This window comes from Xenopus tropicalis, chromosome 2 (assembly GCF_000004195.4).
Source record: "Xenopus tropicalis strain Nigerian chromosome 2, UCB_Xtro_10.0, whole genome shotgun sequence".
Taxonomy (NCBI): domain Eukaryota; kingdom Metazoa; phylum Chordata; class Amphibia; order Anura; family Pipidae; genus Xenopus; species Xenopus tropicalis.
Window position 1 is genome coordinate 42,126,671 of NC_030678.2, and position 23,001 is coordinate 42,149,671.

The following is a 23,001-nucleotide window of genomic DNA, read 5'->3' on the forward strand; positions in this document are numbered from 1 at the left end:
AATGCTTGGGACCTGGGCTTTTCTGCATAGGGGATCTTTCTGTAACTTTGATTTCCATACCTGAAGTCATTTTAATTACATTAATTAATTACATTAATTACATATTAGCTGGGATCATGTACAAGGTACAGTTTAATTATTACAGAGAAAAAGGACATTGTTTTTTAAAATGGAGTCTATGGGAGATGGCCTTCCATTAATTAAGAGCTTCCTGGATAACAGGTTTCCAGATAATGGATCCTATACCTGTACTTGCATCAAAATACGCTCCTTGCACAGGGGTACCCTGAAGCTACCAGCACCTCTGGACCAAGAGGTAGTACCAGGGTTCCCTTGGCACTCTGTGTCAACAGGGGCAGTGCACTTGTGTTTAAGGACTGCAGAGACATACTGCTGAACACCAGAAATGACGCCAATGGACTTGGAAACCTTTTAACACAACTGCGTCAAATTTATGTGAAAGTGTAAGCACAATTGCATTCATTTTGAAGCATTGCCTGTAATTGCATAAGGCACGACTCCCCCTGGTGAGCCCAACAATGCTGAAATTGTGGGAAAAATGCTGCATTATGTGAAAAAAAAATTGTGTTTGAAATTGCTGAGTACTTTCCCCATAGCTTGCAATGGTTTCTCAGTGAACCTAGAACTTAACCCAAAAAAGCCTTGTAACCTAAATTTATATAAGGTTTATGGTCTCCTCAGGGCCCAAAGCTTAGCGTCCACTCCCTCTATTCTTCAACCACATCAACATTGACATCATCTGCTCGCCACATGCAGCGCTACACAGGCAGAAATTAGCAGTTAATTGCTCTAAAACTGGCAATATACAGGCTGATTAAAGCTGCCAACTCAGTTCTTCCGGATCTAGTTGGCAGCTTATTGGCTGTGTATGGTGCCAGCTGACGGGCCTGCCAATCCGATATCTGGATAAAAATCGCAAGGTTTTGAATGGATGGGTTTCATTCCACCATTGGATCAAGTACTGCATCTACATATTTATGTGGTCCTTGTCGGAACTGCCTGACTAGCTGCAGTTATGATCTCATGATTGGCCTAAGGGATGATCAGACCAGCTCTATATTTCTTACCTAATGGTTGCTAAAATGGTGAAAGATCGTTTGGTGACCTCACCAAATGAGCAGATCTTGTATCTTGACGTATGGCCAGTTTTAGAGATTAAGAATAGATTTTGATATCTGCAACAAAGTAAATTACATAAACAGGATAAATGAAGTAAAGAATGCACAGGGCAACATGATACACCCTTTCTTCATCATAGCGACTAGTGTTTTTCTGCAACCTATTTCGCAGTGTAAGCCCACTCTCTCTGTGGCTCTTTCACCTCAGTGCTGAATGACTGCTTTATAGGAGCTTCTCTATATATATTGTCAAGGTAATGTTGTCATGCTAGGACTGTCATGAGTTTTAAAATGATCAGAATATCCCAACGAAGATTTGGGAAAGCAGATTGCTAACAGAGGTCTGTAATAGCACCCACCTATTATACTATCTCTGTATAGTTATACAGCGATTACTTAATTATTTAAGGGGCCTCATGGGACTTACAGTATGCTCAAGTGCAATATCTGTGCATATTGCCCTTACATACCCTCCATTATGTAATTCTTCTAAAGTGCCAATGCTGGTTCAGTCCAATGCTTAAACACCATGCTGTAGCTGGTTCATGCACATACAGGCACTCGCCAACAAGGTTTTATGATCTAAGTGCTACAGTAGCGATCCTTACATGCCTAATAAAAGGGATATCCTGGCAAACATAAACCCAAAAGATGGCCCTGTGTGATGGAATTCAGCAATTACCTGTCGGAATCTGCAGCCTGAATACCCAAAGCAAAGGCCGCACAGTACAGTTCAGAGATGAAACCATGATGAACTTGGGGGGGAATTCAACAATCATGTGTCAAAATTTCCACTTTGCATAAAGGACATAAATTTATTTATTAGAAAGAGCCCCATAGAGCTCTGTCAAGTTCATTATGAGCTTCTTACTGCACACACAGAGAGGGAAAGCCAACAGCATAAAGTGTGTTCTTTTCCTTCTGTGAGTTATGATTTCATTTGCTAAAGGTTTATGTTTTGACAGAAACTTGTGTCTCATTTTGCCTTTGTTTGTGCCGTGGTCCATAAGACGTGTGGGTGTTAAACCTTTTATTGTTGTTGATGCAAAGCAGTTTAAAGCTCCACTTTGGCCCTTCGCTGGCATTCCATCCAGTCATATGAACAAAACAATTTCTTGCATATGGTGAAGATTAAAAGAGAGTGAACAAAAATTACGCAAGGAGTCCCAGAATTTCAAACATCCCATTAAGATGTATTGTGTAATGTCCTTTCCAAGTCTTCCAATTAACAATAAAAAAAAGAACTGCACATCAGTGCACATTATGCTAAGCAGGAATCAGATAAACTGGAGCTGGCAGCATGAGAAGGGAAGGAATGCCAGGACGAGGTGACAACAATGTGGATCAATGGCATAAAAGAGAACTATTTGATAAAGTCAATTTGTTTATTTGGAAATTGAGCCGTATGAAGAACAACGGGGGCTAGTAGAACATCCCTCATATATACTAGAGACATCTGCAAGCCTTTTTACTTTAATTTGCCACCCCACAAACCAAGGTGTTTCTCTGATAATGGGAATCTAAAACCATCCCTGTACAAAGTTTCCATAAAGTAAGGCTGAAAGAGGAAAAACTCTAAGAGAAAATGTAAAAAAATGATACAATCTCAGGACTGAGCCAAGAAATACACAAGTGTATATTTGGAGTGCAATTTACACAGCTGTTGCATTGAAAATGTTAGGACATGTCCTCTAAGATAGGGATGTGTATACAAACTGGGAGGAAGTCTGGCACTCTCCCTGGACAGAGAGCAGTGTGTGTGTGCGAAGGACAGGGGGAGCATGGCGCTGCTCTTATTCCGTTTATATTGTGTGTAGTAATCTTGAGAGGCAGCGCAAGCAGAATTCAGCTGAACTGAAATGCCAGAGCCGGATTCCAGAACTAGGGCAAAAAAATGCACTTGCACCAGCACTTAGCTTTGATGATTTTACTGAAAGTTAACAATACAATTATTTGACTGGCTGCCTAGGGTAGCTTTACAGGAGAAAATGTATATTGTTTGTAAAAAAAAGGCCCAGCATACAATAGAGATTGGAAGAGTGCACTTTATATAATCCATGAAGTGTCGGACTTGGCTAGTTGGGGCCAACCAGAAAATGTGAGCCAAAGGCCCTCCATTTCAGCCGCCTCTGTCACACTGCTTCTGCCTCACTGCCTCCCCTGCTGCCAATTACTGCCCCCTCTGCCACTGATTAACTCCACCCTCTTGCTTCACTGCCCCCCAACCACTGTTGTGCCACTCTGGACTGGACAGACCCAAAAGGACCAGGGCTCACCAAGTTTTTTTTCCCAAAGTTCCAGCATGCCAATCCATCCGTGAATCCATATATATATTGACCAGATTATAATCTGTACCCTATATCCATTATATCAAATTAATTCATACATGAATTCTCAAGATGTGGCTGACAGTCATTATGATCACACTTATATACTATTATTATATTAAACGTCTGGTTATGGACAATTACTGTGGTCTGGTGTGCGGTATTTGGTTACGGAACATCTATTTTTTTTAATTTAGCCAGAGTTCCTGCTGTTATAATTGGATATTGTGTGGCTGGGGAAAAAGAAGGAATGACAAATGTATACAAGCTTATCCAGCTGGAGGAGGAAGCCATGCTTACAAAAGCTTGCAATCATTTCAGCATGTTGTTCAGCATTAGGCAAAGAACTAAAGTTATAATGATGTGACAGCGCACGATTATTTGGCTCTGGTCACGTGACAAATAACGGTTTAACTATGCACAGTTTCTGGTGTCTGGTCAAGTCGTCATATCCAGCAGTTAATATCTGGTCATGTGACTAAAACTCCCGTGGGTTTCCATCTGGCAGTCTCGCCTGCTGACAGAGTGGTGCTGACATCTGCCTGTGACAGCAAGCATAAGACATCCTAATAACTAAACCCAAGGGCCTTATTTATCGCCGTCATGGGGATATCGCCGTGACTCTTAAAATTCAAAGCTTTGCCGTGGAGCAATTCTCCATCGGCTCCCTTAATTGGGAGGGGTTTAAGATCCCTTTTAAGACGGCTTTCTCGACCCAAGAAACCACTTAAATGTACCCAGTTTAATAAGGTTTGGGGATGACGTGCTGAGAGAAAAATTTGGACTGTAGAAAGAATTTAGATTTGGAAATCTTGTTCCATTTGCAGACAGTCTCTTTGTGTATTCCTGAAAAACATGGCTAGTTCTAAGAATGCATTAACCCTTCATGGGCCACACCCGGGTCTGTTCTACTGCAAAACAAAACGGCCCCTTGTTTCTGAGCCTGTTCTGATGAAAGGTAACACTGTTTTTCATAGGAGCTGGGAAGCCTTACAAGCAGCTTTGGAATATATGCGGAGCAGAGTGATTGATGATGTGCATTTAAAATGACAGTAATGCTTAAAAACGACTTGCTGTTCTATGAGAGTCCATAGAACCACATAACCACAAGTACGTCTGGGTATATGGAAGAACTGATGCCATTAGTAGTGCAGAGGGAAATAACCTCATCTGCAGTCCCTACTGCTGTCAGAGGCAATTTCAATTGCTTTGATCAAGCCCTGTGGCCTCTATTGATGTCACTGCTTGGCCACTTGTTTCAAGATTACTTTAAAGCCACATCTGTTGGGTGATGGGCAGTTGGGACTGTAGCCTCTTTGGTGCAACCATCCAGAAGCAAAGAAGGCTGCAGCTGCCCCATACTTTTGTTTATATCTGCTTATTTGATTCATCAGCAAAACCAACAGAAGAATGGGCAGCTCAGACAAGTTCCAACCATCTGGCCTGCTGGCCGATTAGTTCAAACCAGTGTTGGCCACCTCAACTATTTCAACCTTCATTTCAGTAGGATAACATTGCAGAGATTTCCCAGATTCCCCAGAATAGATGAGCTGAAGAATAAAACGCACCAGAGATTCTTCTGTCTAAAAAAAGGCTTCAACATCAAATAGCACACATGGAAGGATACAAGAAAATGCTTAGAGCATTTTAGACATATGCTGAGGTGGGGTTACAACACACATATGGTGTCTTATCTTAGTTGCCTTTTTGGAGCTGAAAGTGCTATGTCACGTGACATCTCTTATAGTTACTTCAGTGTCTACCAACAACTGGTTTGAAGATGCAGCCATTATAATTTTGACTCTGCATTTGTAAGACAATTATGTTTTAAGATGGGAAAAAAAAACAAACTGGACCTCATTTATTGAGCTGCCCTGGTGTTCAAAGTGCAAGAGAGAAATTATTTGTGCCATGTTATCCTACTTGTTTAATATAAATCTTGTAGCAACTAGCCTATATATAAGCCAACTAGTGGGACTGAGGTGCAAAATACAAAATGAGACACAGTTAGTCATATCAGAACCTTGTATATTACACCTGCCTAAATTTTAACCAGCTGTTAAAGGGGCAGTATACCCCCTTGTGCAGTATGACCCATTGTTCAATGATAAGGGCTTGTTCTTATTATACTCACAAAAAATATATGATTGTTATCTCTTGAGCTAAACAGTGCAAACAGGGAAACTAAAACTGCTACTTACACTTGTAGATCACCAGTATACCAGTTTACCAACCTTGGTTTTTTTCCCTTTGTTGTGCTTGTTTTGTTAGTAGGAATTTATTATACAGGGGATTTATCTGTACACTGGTAATCTAATTACCTAGAAGGCAAAAACTATGTTCAGTGCAAGCCCTAGTCATTGCACTCAGGGTATTCTGCCCATTCAAGTATTATGTTACGTTTACACTCTGTGGCTGTAGCCAAATTCTTTTCTTGTAGTGTGCAAAATGAGAAGGCCCAAGCCTTCCGCAATACCGCCACAATTAATATGCGCTTAGCAAGTTATTGTGGCAAACACATATATGTATGTCTGGGTGTCAATAATGGGTTGACAAGTGTGGAGCCCACTGGTTTCATGTCTCACTTTCTCATTATGCTCCTATAGTTGCATAGGGTTGAAAAAAGACCAGAGTCCATCAAGTTCAACCCATCCAAGTAAACCCAGCACACACAAACCTATACTTACCAATCTATACACTCACATACACAAACTATATATACAACCAGTAATACTAACTGTAGATATTAGTATCACAATAGCCTTGGATATTCTGCTTGTTCAAGAACTCATCCAGGCCCATCTTAAAGGCATTAACAGAATCTGCCATTACCACATCACTAGGAAGGGCATTCCCCAACCTCACTGCCCTCACCGTGAAAAATCGCCTATGCTGCTATTATTGACACACATTTATGTACAATTTTTTCTGTGGAAAAATTATGTGGCACCTGCATTAAAAGGAACCTTCTGAGCATAAACAACACTTCGTAGATAAAAAATATAAGGGTTGATTCACTAAAGGTCGATAAGCGTTATTGCATGCTTTTTTGCGTTAAAATTGACGCGAAAAAATGCTTGATTCGCTAAAGTATTATCACATGCGTTAAGTCACATATCGCGTGCGTTAAATAGCGCGCAACCGAATGTGTTAATTTTAAATCTAAAAAATGTTAAATACAGGTATCAGCCAGTCATATGACAATCAGTAACACTAAATGGATCCCATTGTACAGCTAACTTGTACGTTTGTTCTTCTGTCTTTGAAAGCATAGACTTTACATTGATTCCATACCTCCCAACTGTCCTGATTTTCAAGGGACAGTCCCAATTTTAACAGCTCAGCCCCCAGTCCTTGATTCTTATTGAAAAGTCCCTCATTTCTCCCTGCACTGAATGCCATAAAAGATACACCTGCACTTAGATACAATATAACTAATAATCTAAACAGGTCTCTTGGGGGAACTGAGACTTGCAGCTTACAGGGCAATTTCACCTTTATTAGCAAAACTGTAATAACACATAAAACAAGCCTCCAAAAACTTTTAAATAACCTGTCAAATTTTGTAAAATGGGAGTGGTATTTAGGGGGTGTGGTCTAAATGCCATATTTCTTTTTGTGCCTCTTAATAATTTTCAAATGTTGGGATGTATGTGATTCCACTGCTTTATTGATTCTGCAGAGGTGAAAGGTAAAAAGGAGAAGGCAGGGGGAAGGGTATCTTGTGGCCCTTTTTATGTGTTATGGGTCATAGGGTATGCTATGGTAGTGGTACTTGTGTCACCCTTCCATATTGTTCTTTTCCAGCCATGGGGACCTAATACTTCTAACTTTGTTGGGCATCTTCTTTTGGCATATGTTGCAGAGAGACTGGTGAATTGCTAATGTGGTGCGATTATTCAAAAAGGGATCCTATTCAGCCTAAAAACTATAGGCCTGTTAATCTGACATCAGCATTAGGAAAGCTTTTAAAAGGGGTAGTAAGGGATAGGGTACTTGACATTGCAAATCACAATACTATAAGTTTGTGCCAGCATGGTTTTATGCGTAACAGATCTTGCCAGACTAATTTAGTCGCCTTTTCTGAGGAGCTGAGCAGGAACCTCAATGCTGGAATGGCAGTGGATGTCATCTACTTGGACTTTGATAAAGTCTGATTTGATTTGATACAGTACTTCATAGAAAATGAACGATTAAATTGAGGAATATTGAAGGATAGATTTCAAAGAACATGGTAAATGGTACATTTTCTAATTGGTATTAGTACTGCAGGGGTCAGTCCTTGGTCCTTTGCTTTTATAACTTGTTTATTAATGACCTGGAGGGGGGCATAGAAAGTACTGTTTCAATTTTTGCTGACAACACTAAATTGTGCAAAACTATAAGTTCCATGCAGGATGCTGCCGATTTGATTAAATTGGAAAACTGGGCAGCAAACTGGAAAATGAGGTTCAGTGTTGACAAGTGCAAAGTTATGCACTTTGGTAGAAATAATATAAATGCAAGTTATACACTAAATGGTAGTGTGTTGGGGGTATCCTTAATGGAGATCTTGGGTCTTGGATCTGGTCTAATTCCAGACAGTGTCATTCTGTGGGTACCAAGCAATAAACAATAAAGTGCCATCTTGTATAAAAAGGGCATTGACTCAAGGGATGAAAACATAATTTTGCCACTTTATAGGTCCCTGGTAAGGCCCCACCGTGAGTATGCAGTGCAGTTTTGGGCTCCAGTCCTTAAGAAGGATATTAATGAGCTGGAGAGAGTGCAGAGACTGCAACTAAACTGGTTAAGGGAATGGAAGATTTTAAACTATGAGGTGAGACTGTCGAGGTTGGGGTTGTTTTCTCTGGAAAAAAAGCGCTTGTGAGGGGACATGATTACTCTGTACAAGTACATTAGAGGGGATTATAGGCAGATAGGGGAATTTTTTTCCCATAGCAATGATCATCGCAACAGAGGCCCCCCCTTTAGATTAGAGGAATGAAAATTTATTTGGAAGCAGCGTCAGTGGTTTTTCACGGTGAGGGCAGTGAGGTTGGGGAATGCCCTTCCTAGTGATGTTGTGATGACAGATGTTTAATGCCTTTAACAGGGGCCTGGATGAGTTAATAAACAAGCATGTTATCCAAGGCTATTGTGATACTAAAATCTACAGTTAGTATTGATGTTGGTATATATAGTTTATGTATGTGAGTGTATAGATAGGTCAGTATAGGTTTGGGGGTGCTGGGTTTACTTGGAAGGGTTGAACTTGATGGACTCTGGTCTTTTTTCAACCCTATGCAACTATAGGAGCATAATGAGAAAGTGAGACATGAAACCAGTGGGCTCCACACTTGTCAACCCATTATTGACACCCAGACATACATATATGTGTTTGCCACAATAATTCCTAGGTTTGACCAGGGTCATGCTAGTGTAAAACATGGTCATTAGAAAATGTGATATTTTAAACCCCCCCCACTTAATAAATAACAACCTACCAGTTCTAAAATCCTCTCTTGACCAATAGATGGAGGGAAGCTCAGTGCACTTCAAGGGCAGTCAATACCTTGTATTGAAATGCTTCAAACATAAGAATGCATTCTTAATTTAAGTTAAGAGTGTAAACCAATTAATACAATATCCAAATTACAGTTCTTTTGTCTGGTCTGTTGATATAAACATTTCTCAGTATTTTCCCTGTTCTCTACAACCAGAATTCCTTTTATACCAATGACTTCACAGCTAACATTTTGTCTGTCAAGTAAAAACAGGATTTGGCTGGGAGCATGCTGAACTATGTAGACTGCAAACTATGTCATAGAAATTCTGAAGATTGAAGAGGAGAATTACATAAAATTGTACACAGTAATTTGGTGTATTTAATTGTCAGTTGTATTGCTTGCCAAAACCATCTACATTTAGTCTCAACAATGCAAGTTTTAAAAGACAGTTAAGTCAGAAGTTGTGGGGGTTTATAGGATACCCAGAGGCAAAGGGAGAAAGATGGTGTGTGCGTGAGAGGGGGCTTGGAATGAGCCCCCAGCAAGCTACTTAGTGCTTTTTCATCATCCCACTTGCAATGGGGTGGGGCTGGAGGGTATCCAAGCATCTGAGTGACTCTGCCTGGAATTATTGACCCTTACTCTTCTGTTTAGAGGGTGTACTAGCTTAAATGTCCACCCAACCCGCCAGCAATGGATAGAGTGAATGTGTGTGTAGGATACTTGAAATCTGGATCTGCTAGGGCTCTGGGCTCATTTTAACATGTTTATTGCACCACTTGAGAGCCAAGTCCACTAATGTCAAAGGCATGTATCCCCTCAAAGGCTTTAAACCCCTTTTTGACCATTTATTTTATTTCCTCAGCATGCTACCACTGGGGAGAGATCTGTTTGAAAGTCTATAGATTATAGAGGGCATGTTTGTGAGCAAGATTTTTAGACAAGTTGCCAGCTTTCCTTAAGTTATTAAGCAACAACATATGCCAAGCATTTGTCAATATCTGCCAAACACAGGGAGCTGAATTTCAAAATCAAATATCTCCATATACACAATATAAGAAAACTCAGAGAGCTGGCTGGTTGCTGTTTAGTTACAACCTTGTTTTTTTGGCCATGACCATGCCTCCTTGTAGGGACAGTGATGTGACAACCAGCCTGGCAGCTCATACAAGTCTATAGCCCATGCAGCCGAGGGTGTGCAAAGTGCAGAAAATGTGTTTGATTCTGGGTGTAAATTGTATAGATTTAAGAAAAAGCAAACTGGTTATTTTAATGAAAAATGTAAAAAGAACAATGGATTACCCCTGCTGTCTGCTTTTAATTTCTTAGAGCTTCTCAGGCAAAATTGGACATGTACAGAGACTTACAATATAGTTGATATTACTGAGCCCTGGTGAGATGAAATACGTGACTGGGCTTTGAATGTAGATGGCTTTACCTTTTTTTTGGAATGCTAGGAAAAGTATCACTGCAATACAAGCTTTACAAATTTAAATTATCCAAATGCTGGAAGCTGAGAAACAATATATTTCTACAACCAACAAGTGTTTGTGAGATCAATCTTTTGGTATATAAGATGATGAATCATAAACCTGAAAACTGCTGTCTTGGAGATATGATCATTTGTAGGACTGGCAGGCTATGCATGTAAAGATACCAGTCTGGAACCAGTCAGGAGCATCACCTTTGCCACTATTGTTCTACCTTTGTTGGGTGAGCATTTTGAGAATAGTGATGGTCTCCTAAAAGGCATAGAAGTGGGACAGGCAATATATGATTGACAGCTGGGATTTTGAAATGCCTTTATACCAGGTATGGATGTGATACTAAAAAATGAATTTGGGTTTCATGTTTAATTTGAAAAGGACTTTTATTATACAGCTTTTTATGTCTGGGTGACAGGTCCCCTTTAGACCCAGAGTTTTAGATGCAAACTGCAGCAGGATTTTTGACCAGAAATCAGTTGGGTCATACACGGGCATATAAAGTGCCAACACAGTATGAAGGGGCAGAATCCAGAGCTTAAAGCTACCCGTGTATATATACATCTCCATGCATTGCCCTTTGAAAGAAAGCATGGTGAAGCAAAATAAAACCTGGGCTAAAAGAGAGGTTACATTGGAAAGAAAATCCTGCATTTAAGGCATTTAAGTTAGCTGAGTCAGCTGTTACTTTTATTAAATACAAGGAGGCCAATCAAGAATGCAAAATAACATTCAAACAAGAAAACATTTTAAATAAAAAAGCCATGGCTGAGAAGAGTAAAATAAATACTAAATGATTGTGAATATATCAGTATTTAAAATGAAGCAGTTGAGTATATAACTCTTGGTACTGAGTGCAGGTAAATTGGTTAAAAGAAAAATGGAAGTTTTTAACCAAATTTTCCTGTCTGTTTGCAAAACTTAAGTTAACAAAACCCAATTTATTAGGAGTTTATTTATGTATCCTCTGGGTGAAAGTGCAAGAACAATAAGGGACACAAAAGTGCACCCCTTAGCGCTCATTCAGGCAACACCTCTGCCAAAGGGAATGGCTGTGCTGTGCCCTCATGCGTAATACCCCTCATGAATATAGCTCTAATTCTATTCACACTATTCTCTGCTGGTCTGAGCTGCTTCATTGCACATGCCCAGTGCTGCTGTCAGTTACCTGAACTTAGGGACCAACTCACAATATTCTGTGTACTGTATATAGGATATAAAGGTCACAATACAAGGCTGATTAGTAATTAATTCAGCAGCTCAAAAACAGTGCAGTTTATATCAAAATGTAATAATCAGCCTGTAACATCATCTTCATCATCTCATTTTCTGCTTAATAATTTGCGACGACCCCTAAGCATAGCTTTTGAACAGCCTCTTAGAGTCACTGACACACCTAACAAAATCCAAGATAGTGACCCCCTGTGCACAACTTTAAAGGCCTGGATCATTACTGTTATAGAGATTCTTAAACTTCAGACTGATACAGTAAGTTCAGTATATAAAAGCATTTCTACCCATATTAGTTTTTACGGTTTAGTTCTTCTCTAAGTATAGGCGGTTAATTTAGGAGGGTGTTCAAAAGAGACCAGAATATTTGAAATAAACAAGGTTCCAGGACTGGATGGTATCCATGCCAGGGTACTAAAGCTCTGTGGTTGCCAGACCACTTTACTCAATTTTCCTGTTTTCATTGGAGAAGAGGTGTTTATAAGGAAACATGATAATTTTTTACAATTACTTTGGAAGACATTATAGAGAATGCCTTTTTTATTACAAGCCTTTATAAGTCTGCCTCTTGCTGTGTATTTGAAAAATACTGGAGTTTTTTCTTTATTGTACTTGTTCTGCCCATTTTTGTTGCATTTTCAGACTCAGGACCTTGAAAACTTGCAATTATTGAACAATTATTAAAGAAATTGTAGCTCTCACTTTCTACCATTAAATATCAGTGCATGTGTCCATCAACTAGAGTCACAGTTGCCAACGAGAGACACTGCTTATGAATATACAAACTTTCACCCCGTGTTTTAGAATGGGAGATTCCATTGCCAACCCCCCAAAAAATGTGATGGAGAGTTAAGTAAACACCCCTTAAAATCTGTACCATGTAAGATGTTGAAAAATGGCTCACCAAACAAAAAATTATATATATGTACCCCACAAAAAATCAAAATCAGCTGTAAGTCCTGAATTATTGAGTGAATGGTCAAAGGGCCTAGTTCAGGGCATTACTTTGCTAAAATGCATTTAGCCAGAACAACAAGCAGATCTTGCTTATAAAGGTCCTTCTTGGAATGTAGGTAATGATAGGTGGCTAATAAGGAATTGAAATGATTGTGGCTGTGCTTATCCCCACTCAGCCTGAAGATGAGAGTTGGTTGGTATTGTTGCAAGGCAGTGATGACCCATATAATGAGAATCTCAACCAACACTCAGTATCTAACAGAAATGTAATCTGGAGAATGATGAAATACTGTCTTCTTTCCAGTCAGAAATCAAGGAAAGTGACGTACTTACATTTTATTTCAACAAATAGTTCTGTTTCATTCATCATGCACATCATGAATGTGCCCTTTTACTGTACATAAACATTTCCTTCTCTACCCATGCTTGGTTATTTTGCATTTAACAATATTGGACAGTTATGGGACGTAAGTCATGAAAAACAGAAAAGGGTAAGAAATACTGAATGCCATTGGAGGAACGATTAATAGGAGCTGGGCAAGGCATAGGAACAAATTGCAATGCATACTGCCTGCATTGTGCTCGTTGCCAACCTCATCATGGGTCGTTGAGATCATGTCTGGGGCGGTGGCGGTGTGGAAATAGTTAATACTGAACCTAGTCTTTCAAAAGTCTTTCACATTCTGCCCGATTAGGGAAGGAAGGGAGGGCACAGCTTGGGAAACGAAATACTGATTACTGGCCTATTTAATCAAGCGGTAAGAGACTGGACCCTCTGTGTATGTTGCCCTTTGACTTCTGGCACCCACTTGCTATTATTTTTGTCCCCAGTGGCTTTCACTAGCTGGTTCCATGTATTATATGTGAAACACAACAGTTCATGGGTACTCATATGTGCAAGCTGCCCATTGTACCATGGTCTCTTATCCACACATAAGCAGCAAGTCTTGACAGTGCAATCTAAAACAAGACTGAGGCTTACCTTTTAGTTTCTGACATTTTCTGCTGCCAGCTGCTGAAATGGAGATCAACATACAATTTATTGGGATACAGAAAGGCACAACATTATTAAATAAGGATGTTCCGAACCAAGAAAGCCTTGGTCAAGTTTCTCTTCCACTGCATTGGAATTTCTTGCATATCTCGATTTCTTGATTCAATAAATGTCCCTTTCAGAGCTTCATTTCAAATATGAATTTTGGAAGGTCTTTATATGCAGAATATATGCAGAAAATATCATATTTTAATAAATATATCCCTATATCTTTAAGACAGACAATCTTTTAAACTTAAGTAAAGTCAAACAGATGTAACTATTGTGGCAATATGATACCTTTTATTGGACTGACATATGGTTCAAGAGTATCAACTATGCAGATCTCACAGGGGTCCTACTTATGAAAAGATGGCAACCAGGTTACCATTTAACATGAGGAAGAACCCTGTGAGATTTAAAAGCTAATTGCTCTTGAACCATATGTTGATCCAATAAAAGGTTTCATACGACCTACACCATAAACATCTGTTTTTGTTCTAAAGGACCATTGCATTAAATAGATTCTCTCTAAAAATAGTATATGGAAGATATATCTACATTTAGTGAAAACATCCCAAAGAACAGGTAACTTAGCCTTATTTATATGATATTTCATATTTATTGAGGTGACAACCAGTTGCCATCTATAAGCAGGACACAATGAAAACTGCACCTTTGCCAGTATTCCATATAGGTGTAAGTTATGATGTATCCACACAACAAATTCCATTATTAACACAACAACTTTACAGTAATGGTTGTAGTTCTATAGGTAACATACACTGTTCTGCTGTGACTTCCTCTTCTTCTTGGTGACTCTCTTGATGAATGCCCAGAAAGATGAAAATGCATCTACAGAGCCCTCCATCAAACAGACCTAGCATGTTCCTACAACACATCTGGTTTCACAAAAAGTTTCTTCATGAGAGAAATCCCATATGGTATGGGCTCATACTTTGCAGCAAGGCACGCTTGGGGCTTGCATAACCGTATCAATAGACCCCCACTATCTGCAGCCGTTTTTCCATTGAAATAAATGATGAGCTATGTGAACTGTGTATGCCATAGGCACCAAGAAGTCTGCTTTATCTGTGTGTAATTTTGGTCTGGTCTTGTAAATTTAGAAGACTGTTCACTCTCTTAGTCTTTTTTAATACCCTGTGTGCTGTTTTGCCTAATGCTGAGAAGTATTGATTTATACCAGGTTATGCCGATCTTTGTATTCCGTTTTAGTCCCATTAGGCCCTTAATTCAATCCCTGATCCTAAAACAGGTAATTTACAAACCCAACCGTAGGTTGTTGTGATTGTGGTAAAATGGGTGTATATATTCTTTATGTTGATGGCATTCAATAAAAGTACTTGCGTCCAAACACACTCTTTGCATGTAAGTGTAATTGCGTCTGTCCTGCCTCTGTTGCTTCATAGTGGCCAAGTGTGCCTATTGACATTTGGGAACAATGGAACTACCACCACCCTCAACAGTCAATAGGTCGCAATGACTTTTAGCATGACATTTTGCCTGCACCATGATAATACAATGATCTTTTTAAACAGAGGGTCATGGTGAGCAATCAGAACTCAATGCCCATGTAAAGTTTGCCTGTACCTTACAGAGCATGTGATATCAACCTTATCACCAGTATCAAAGCAAGATAATTGGAATGTTATTGTTTGTGGGAGAGTAGGGGATTTTGTGTAATATCAGAGAAAGGATATTGAATAAATATTTTGTTTCACATGTATTGTTATCAGTGACATCATAGGTAATGGCATTCGTTGTGTAAAATATATATATGTTGATATTAAAGACTCAGTAAGGGTTTAGTAGTGTTTTGTTGCCCATGATTCAGTAATGTTACATTCTATTATTTATCTATTATAAACATCAACTATATAGGAATACAATATTACAGGGCAGATTTACTAAAACTCATATTTATCTTGTTTTATTTTACTTGAAACCACAAATAAACTCGTTTCCACGGTTGTCAGACATTTATCAAAAAATCTGGAATGACAAAGCACGTGCGGGAAAAAGTCACAGAAAAGCCGCTAAAAGACTTGTTTTCAAATTGTCGCACGGAAACCAGTGTAAAAAATGCAAAAAACTTCAAAGCAAAGAAAAATTTTACAGGGAAGGGAAGGGACATCTGCCACTGACTTCTACATGATCCAGACAGGTTTTAGGGTGAAGAGATTCATTTTAGGGTGAAGAGACATGGGGTGATTAATCGCCGCAACTTTTAAAAATCCAGTCACGTCGTTTGCGTGTGTGCCAATAAGTCACAGCAACTGAATTTTTTAAAACTTGCAGGTTAGTAAATGTCCCCCTACATGTCTTGTATTCAGCTGTTTATTGCTTCATGGAATAACCCTATAAGCTAACATTCACCGGGGGAGTTTAAAGCACAACTGGGTACATGCTGATCAGGTTCAGCTAAAAATCAGCTCGGCTGAAAAATTTGCAAAATAGCGAAACATTTGTGAAATGCGACTACTGTACAACTTTTTTGATGCAACCACAAATTATTTGACGCAACCACCACTTTTTTGACGCAACTGGAAATTATTTGATGCGACTGCAACTTATTTGATGAGACCGCAACTTTTTTGGCCCAACCACAACGTCTTCCTCACTCGCAAATTTTTGTTGTGGCAAATTTTTTCGCCAGTTTCGAGAAAAAAATTGCCAATGGTGAAACACGGAATTTCAGAGCCCCTTGCCTGGAGCAAAAACAGAAGGCGGAAACCCTTATTCCTATTGGTTATAATATAGTAGGTATCTATGCAGTTTTGTCATTTCTATAAAGAATGCAGATCTGTTTTGATAATATCAGGACACACTGGCGTTAGATTAGGTCATTACAAAGATGCCTAAATGCTCTTTTCTTTTTCTATAAATCATACAGGCCTACTCTTTACACTCACCATGATTGGGCACTGGCCTTTAAACAAAAACATAAAACATTTGGAACCCTTGGAGCCCTCTATACCAGATACCCAAGGCCAGCTACGGGTGTGCATGTCTGCTTTGTTTCCTCTGGCCAATGCCCAACAATATTTAGTCAACAGCCGAGATTTCCCCCAACACTGGGTTAATGTCACTTGGCCTGCAGGGTTCATGAGTCAGTATCATGGATGATGCTCACTTGGCTGCGATAATAGGGAAACCTGCAAAGATTTTGCACGACTTATGACTATAGCTAGAATAACTTAGAGAATATTTTCTGCACAGCTTACACAAATGCATTCTGAACTCAACTGGTAAAGACCATTCTTTCTTAAAGTGATACTGACACAAAAAAAATACTTTTCAAAATATGAATGTACATGAAAAATTACCCATAGGTCACATTGATCGTTTTTCCCTGATAGAGCTGCTTTTGTAAGTAATTGTTACTTGGAGTTCCTAAACCTGACTGTTTTGCCAACCTGACTGTCCCTTCCCAGCCTGTCAGTTATAGCTTCTAATGCTAACGGCCTACTGCTGCACAAATATGGCAGCCCCCTCATAGAGGAACATGGGGGATCAGATAGGAAATGTTAAAGCATTGGGCAAATACTTTTATGGCAAAATTCAAAAGCTAATGCAAAGACAGTGCAAAGATATTTAAAAACAGTTTAATTCAAGGTGCCAGTATCTCTATAAGGGATTTTTGCTATTTCTTGCTCGAGACTACTCTTCTGGCCAATTGAATGCTAACCAGCAACTCAGGATCCCGTGTTAGTGAAAAATGTTAGTAAAATTGCTATTCGAATTGTACTGCTGTTAATAAATATTCACATAAATACATGAAAATAGCTTTTTTGTGTGTGTATGTAGATAGTTTTGCTAAACACTGTTCCTTGTGTGTTATTTCAGATATGAAGGATCTGTGTTTGTACTGTACCCTTTGGCAGGACTGCATTGTGCAGTTCCCTGTGTCCATATCAGATTTCTCTTCCCTTTCTGTGTATATCACGTTGCAATGTGCACAACTGCTTATATTTTCATGCTTTCGGGTTCCGGCTTGCCCTATTCTGTGTGTTTATCAGATATTTGTGTTGATAGTGTTATCAATATGCACGTGTGTGTGTGCACTCATTGTCAGTGTAGGGCAATGTAAATGTCTTTACATTCTGCATGATGGCAGTGATCATACAGCCGTGTTATACAGTTCCTGGGCCAGCTAAAGGGTTCCTGTAACCTTAGCACTTTGCTGCCAAATCCACAAACCACTAATGACTCTGCTGAGCACAGGGCCTCTTTTCACCACAACCACAAGAGAAACCACAAGCTGTCTCCCCTAACATCACCTCCCAAACAACCTGGTAACACATGCTCGAAAGGTCTCAAGTTTATAGAATCCATAAAACAACTTAAAACATGACTGTCAACATTGTGAACTCCCCTCACTTCACCAAATTATCAGTCACTACAGAGGATTTTAACTGGAACATTTGCATTAGGTTGAAGCTAGATTTTTACAAGGCAATGATGTGTTATTACTCGGGGCTCACATCCCCTTGACCTGCTCTGTGCTGAACATTTTCATCGAAGACGTCTGACCCAGGGTTTGAGAACACATAATAAAGGCCACTAAATTTTCTCTTTTTAATGTATCCCTTTGTATTTGTCTAATGGTAATGTCTTTAGTTTGTAGGATGGTGTCACTGGCTCCCCTTGTGGTTTCACTTTGCCTTTGTTTCTTTATAAAGCCGGCTGGCTAATGGCAGGCACCATGTTCATCTTCCAAATATAAAGTTTGTTCAAAGAGGGAAAACGTTTGTTAACAGTAATTACAATGTCTGAATAAATAAAATACACTACACAAATACATTTGGACTAAAATGACATTATGTCCACATATACACCTGGAATACAGGCTGGTGAACTTAATTAGATATTTGTTTTATATAGCAGGCACAAAACAAAAACATAATAATTGAATTAACAGAGAAAATGACAGAGAAATTAGAGAATAAATGAAAAAATAATTGTGTGCCACCTTATCTATAATTTATTAGGTAATTTATAATCCATTCCATCTTTCTCCATGCTATTACTAGTACAGGATCTATTATCCAGAATGATTGGGACCTGGGGTTTTCCAGATAAGGGATCTTTCTGTATGTGAAATCAACCCAATAGGATTGTTTTGCCACCAATATGGATCCATGCAGCTTATTTACTATCAAGTACAAGCTACTGTTTTATTATTACAGTGAAAAAGGAAATCATTTTTAAAAATTAGAATTACTTGATTAAAATGGAGTCTATGGGAGATGGCCGTCCCATAATCTGTACCTTTCTGGATAATAGGTTTCCAGATAAGGGATCAATTTGACGTGGGCGTGCCCTTTTTTGACCCAACCGCAACAAATTTACGCACGACCAATTTTTCCATGGCAAATTTTCACAGAAGTTTTGTGAAACAATCCGGCAATGGCGAAATGCAGAAATTCACTGCTAATCCATGTCTGCCGAAAAAATTCCCTCATCACTAGTCACCATCAATGATGGGAGGAAGAAAATGGTTTTTAAGAGAACACGTCTGAACTTCACACTTGTTGCTTGTTGTTTCTATTTGTGTCTGTGCATAGGAAGCATACTATATTACATAGATGTTACATACATCAAGGGACACATTTACTAAAATGCGTTTTTTTCCAGCCTTGAAATGCGGTATGGTGTATATTCGAAGTAACCATGATCATTTCTGTAGTTCTAAAATGTCTCAACAATACTACCCTCAAGGATTTAAATACCGGGGAATTCCCTACCAGTCATATGAACTGAAGAAGCCACTCGGATGAGTAAAAACTCAGAAAAGTCCAGTTGTTTTAGACTTAATTCTACTAGATAATGCTTTTAACGTTCACAAACTTTTTTGGCCCGAAAAGTTCGTAAACACCACGAAAACCTTTCTGGCTTGGAAGCCTTCCATAGGACTTAATGGCACTCGACAGAACAAACCTGGCAAAAATATAGTCCCAATGAAAGTGTAACCAAAGCGCAAAATACGATTTTTTCGTGGAAATTTAATGAAAACCAAGATAAACTTAACGAACATTCAGAAATGTTCTATAATTTAGAAAAGATACGAATATATCTCAAAATTGTTAAGTAAATGGGCCCCCAAGTGTCTAACTGCCCAACTTTATTAATCAGCTCTGGGGCGTGTATAATTGTATGTAAGTGTGTGTTTGTGTGTGCACATGTGTACAGACAAAATTACATGTTCATGGTGGTTTCATTTTTCAGACAGTTTTCAGGATTTTATTTCAATGTGTTCATAAGCACAAACATACCTGTAGGAACCTATTTCAGGTTTCTTTGCCACCCCCAGGCAGTGCGTAGACGGGAACCTGTATAAATACTGCACAAGCAAGGCTTGAGCCCAGGTACCCTGATAGGAAGCACAAGGAACACATCCATTTGCTGTATTACATGCAGACTGGCAAAATTATGGAACAGTGAAACATTTTGTTACTAGTCAGGGGGCTGCTGTCCTTGTATCAAAGATCTTGTTGCAGCATTTAAAGATACATGTTTCTGCAGTATCATACATCAGTCTGTCCAAAGTAACTGCCTGCAATAACATACAATATCATATATAACAATGATATATGCAAAGTACTTTACCCTGTTAGCAATTTACTCTCTACTTCTTGTCAGTGAAACATCGAAACCTCCTTCCCTAACACTGATGGATGGTTCTTTCATTTCACAGTATGGTTTCTGTAATACTGAAATACTAACCACATGTTCAAAAATAAAAAAAATAAAAAAGTAGAGAAAACGAGTGAGGTCACCAAAAGAGCAGATCCTTCCCCGATATGGCCACCTTAAGGTGGGTGATATTGTGTGATAATTGCTGCTACGCAAGCTGTCGGATCGAAGATTGCATCAAAGTGCCCTACCCTGTCGACATCTGGATGATTTTGGTGCAGATATTGGTAGGGTAGTTCCATCAGAGGGTCTGATGTACTGTGTATGGCCACCTTTAGGCTAATGGCATTATCTGCCCCTGTATTTACGTCATCTGACTGAAATAAAACAGGTTTCAGGCATGCGGGGGCAACACTGGACCTAAATTCGGGCCTTCGCCATGCGTTGCGCCATCGCCATGATGTCACATACAGTTCACATGTAAAGTCACTGGCACCGGCATCGTGGAAGTGACGTCACATGAAATCAGTTTAGCAAATATTTTTTCTGCCACTACAATTGTGGCGTAACTTGGACGCACAGTGTGCGCATAAATATTTGCAATTTGTGAATTGCGAATCTAAAAACCTATCTAAAAAGCTTTAAGGACATTCACACTGTGAATAAAAAATTCCCTCATATTCGCACATTAAATGTACCAGTCTTGTCCTGCTTTATAAGGTTATTCCAGTGATGTCAGCTTGCAAAACTGAGACGGTAATGTTTATCATTAGCGATGAGTGCATTTTTTCAGCAGGCATGGATTTGCAGCGAATTTCTGCATTTCGACATTGGCGAATTGTTTAGCGAAACTTCCGGAAAAATTTGTCACACTGAAGTTTTTTTGTTGCGCATCAAATTGGACGTGGTTGCGTCAAGAAAGGGTGCAGTCGCGTCAAAAAAGGCGCAGTCGTGTCAAAATTGGGCGTGGTCGCGGCAAAAACCGCAGGCGACAAAAGATATAGACGCAGGCAACAAAAAATAGATACGGGTGACAAAAAAGACGCGGGTGACAAAGAAAATCATGCAACAAATGCGTTTCGCTAATTTTTCGCTGTTTCGCAAATTTTCTTGCTGTCACAAATTTTATGACGAATCGAAACGGGACAGATTCACTCATTACTTTTTTTATTACACAATGATTCAATTGTGAACTGATCGTAATGTGACATGTACATGTGGGTGCTTATTATGATAAGATATGACGTACAATATGACGTATGACGTAAAATATAACGTACAAAATTATGTTGGTATGGAACATTTTGGCACAACAACAGATCTAAACAATTATATTATACTTTACACTAACATGATAGTAGGAAACAAGTGGAATGATTATAAATATAAGGGCTCATTTACAAATTCTAACATTCATAATGGCATCCAGTAAAGTGCTTGTGCATAGCGTTTGTCAGTACTTGCATCACATATTAGTATGTTTGCTCCTGCTTTGCACAATAACGTGCAAGGTGCAGCACAGTGTGGTGCAAGGTAGCCCTATATTTTACACCTGCCATTAGCAGGAGCTGTTTCCAGGGTCCCCTTTGTGTGTTGCACCCTTTCTTTATAATTAAGGGCTATGCGTGTTGAATTGAAAAGTAAATATGCCTATCTAATTCTCTGGGCCATCTAACCTATTTTATAGTAAGGTATAACCACTTGAACGTTGTTCCAAACTACTCCCAGAGTCATGTAACCTGTAAAGGTATGGGACCTGTTATCCAGAATGCTTGAGACCTGGGTTTTCCAGATAAGGGGTCTTTCTGTAACTTGGAACTCCATCTACTAAAAAGTCATTTAAACATGAATTAAGCCCAACGGGATTCTTGTGCCTCCAATAAGGAGTAATTATATCTTAGTTGGGCTCAAGTACAAGGTACTGTTTTATTATTACAGAGAAAAAGGAAATCAGTTTTAAAAATATGAATTATTTCACACAAATTGAGTCTGTGGGACATGGTCTTTCCATGTGGATAACACATTTCCAGATAATGGATCCTATACCTGTATACTAAATCTCCTTGGTTGTCCAAGACTCATCACAAAATCTTCATTTCACTCTATACATACATTATGGATTTAGAGCAAACAAATTCATTCAATATACAATACGTATTGTATAGTCTTTTAGAATTTTATTTATCGCTACTAAACTCACTAGTATCCCTCTAACATGCATAAATAAACATCATAATTGTGTTTAACAATGTCTTCAAGGGCTGCAAATGTCTTTAGTATTTCCATCGACCCTTTGCAATGCAGCATTCCTCAGCACCATAATATGTAGGGGAGTATTGCCACTAGGGGGCAACATTTTCATGTTATCAGTCCATCAAAACAAGAATAAGTAACATAGTGACGAAACTTCATGACAAAGCTTGGGTGGGAGACATACTTGGGGGTTGTGGGCCTAAGATAGCTGAGTGATAGACTGAAGAAGTGTAATTTGGTTAGTCTTGCAGTAATATTAGGAAATGTTGCACATTTTGTAATAGATAATACTGAGTAGTTTTTCCTTATTATACTCTCCCCTGCACATATACACTTGTACCACTGTTGAATCATTGTGACATCTCTTGCTTTGCTTTTGTGACTTTCCTGAACCAGACCTATGAAAGAAGGCACAGGCCTTGGACAAGGAGA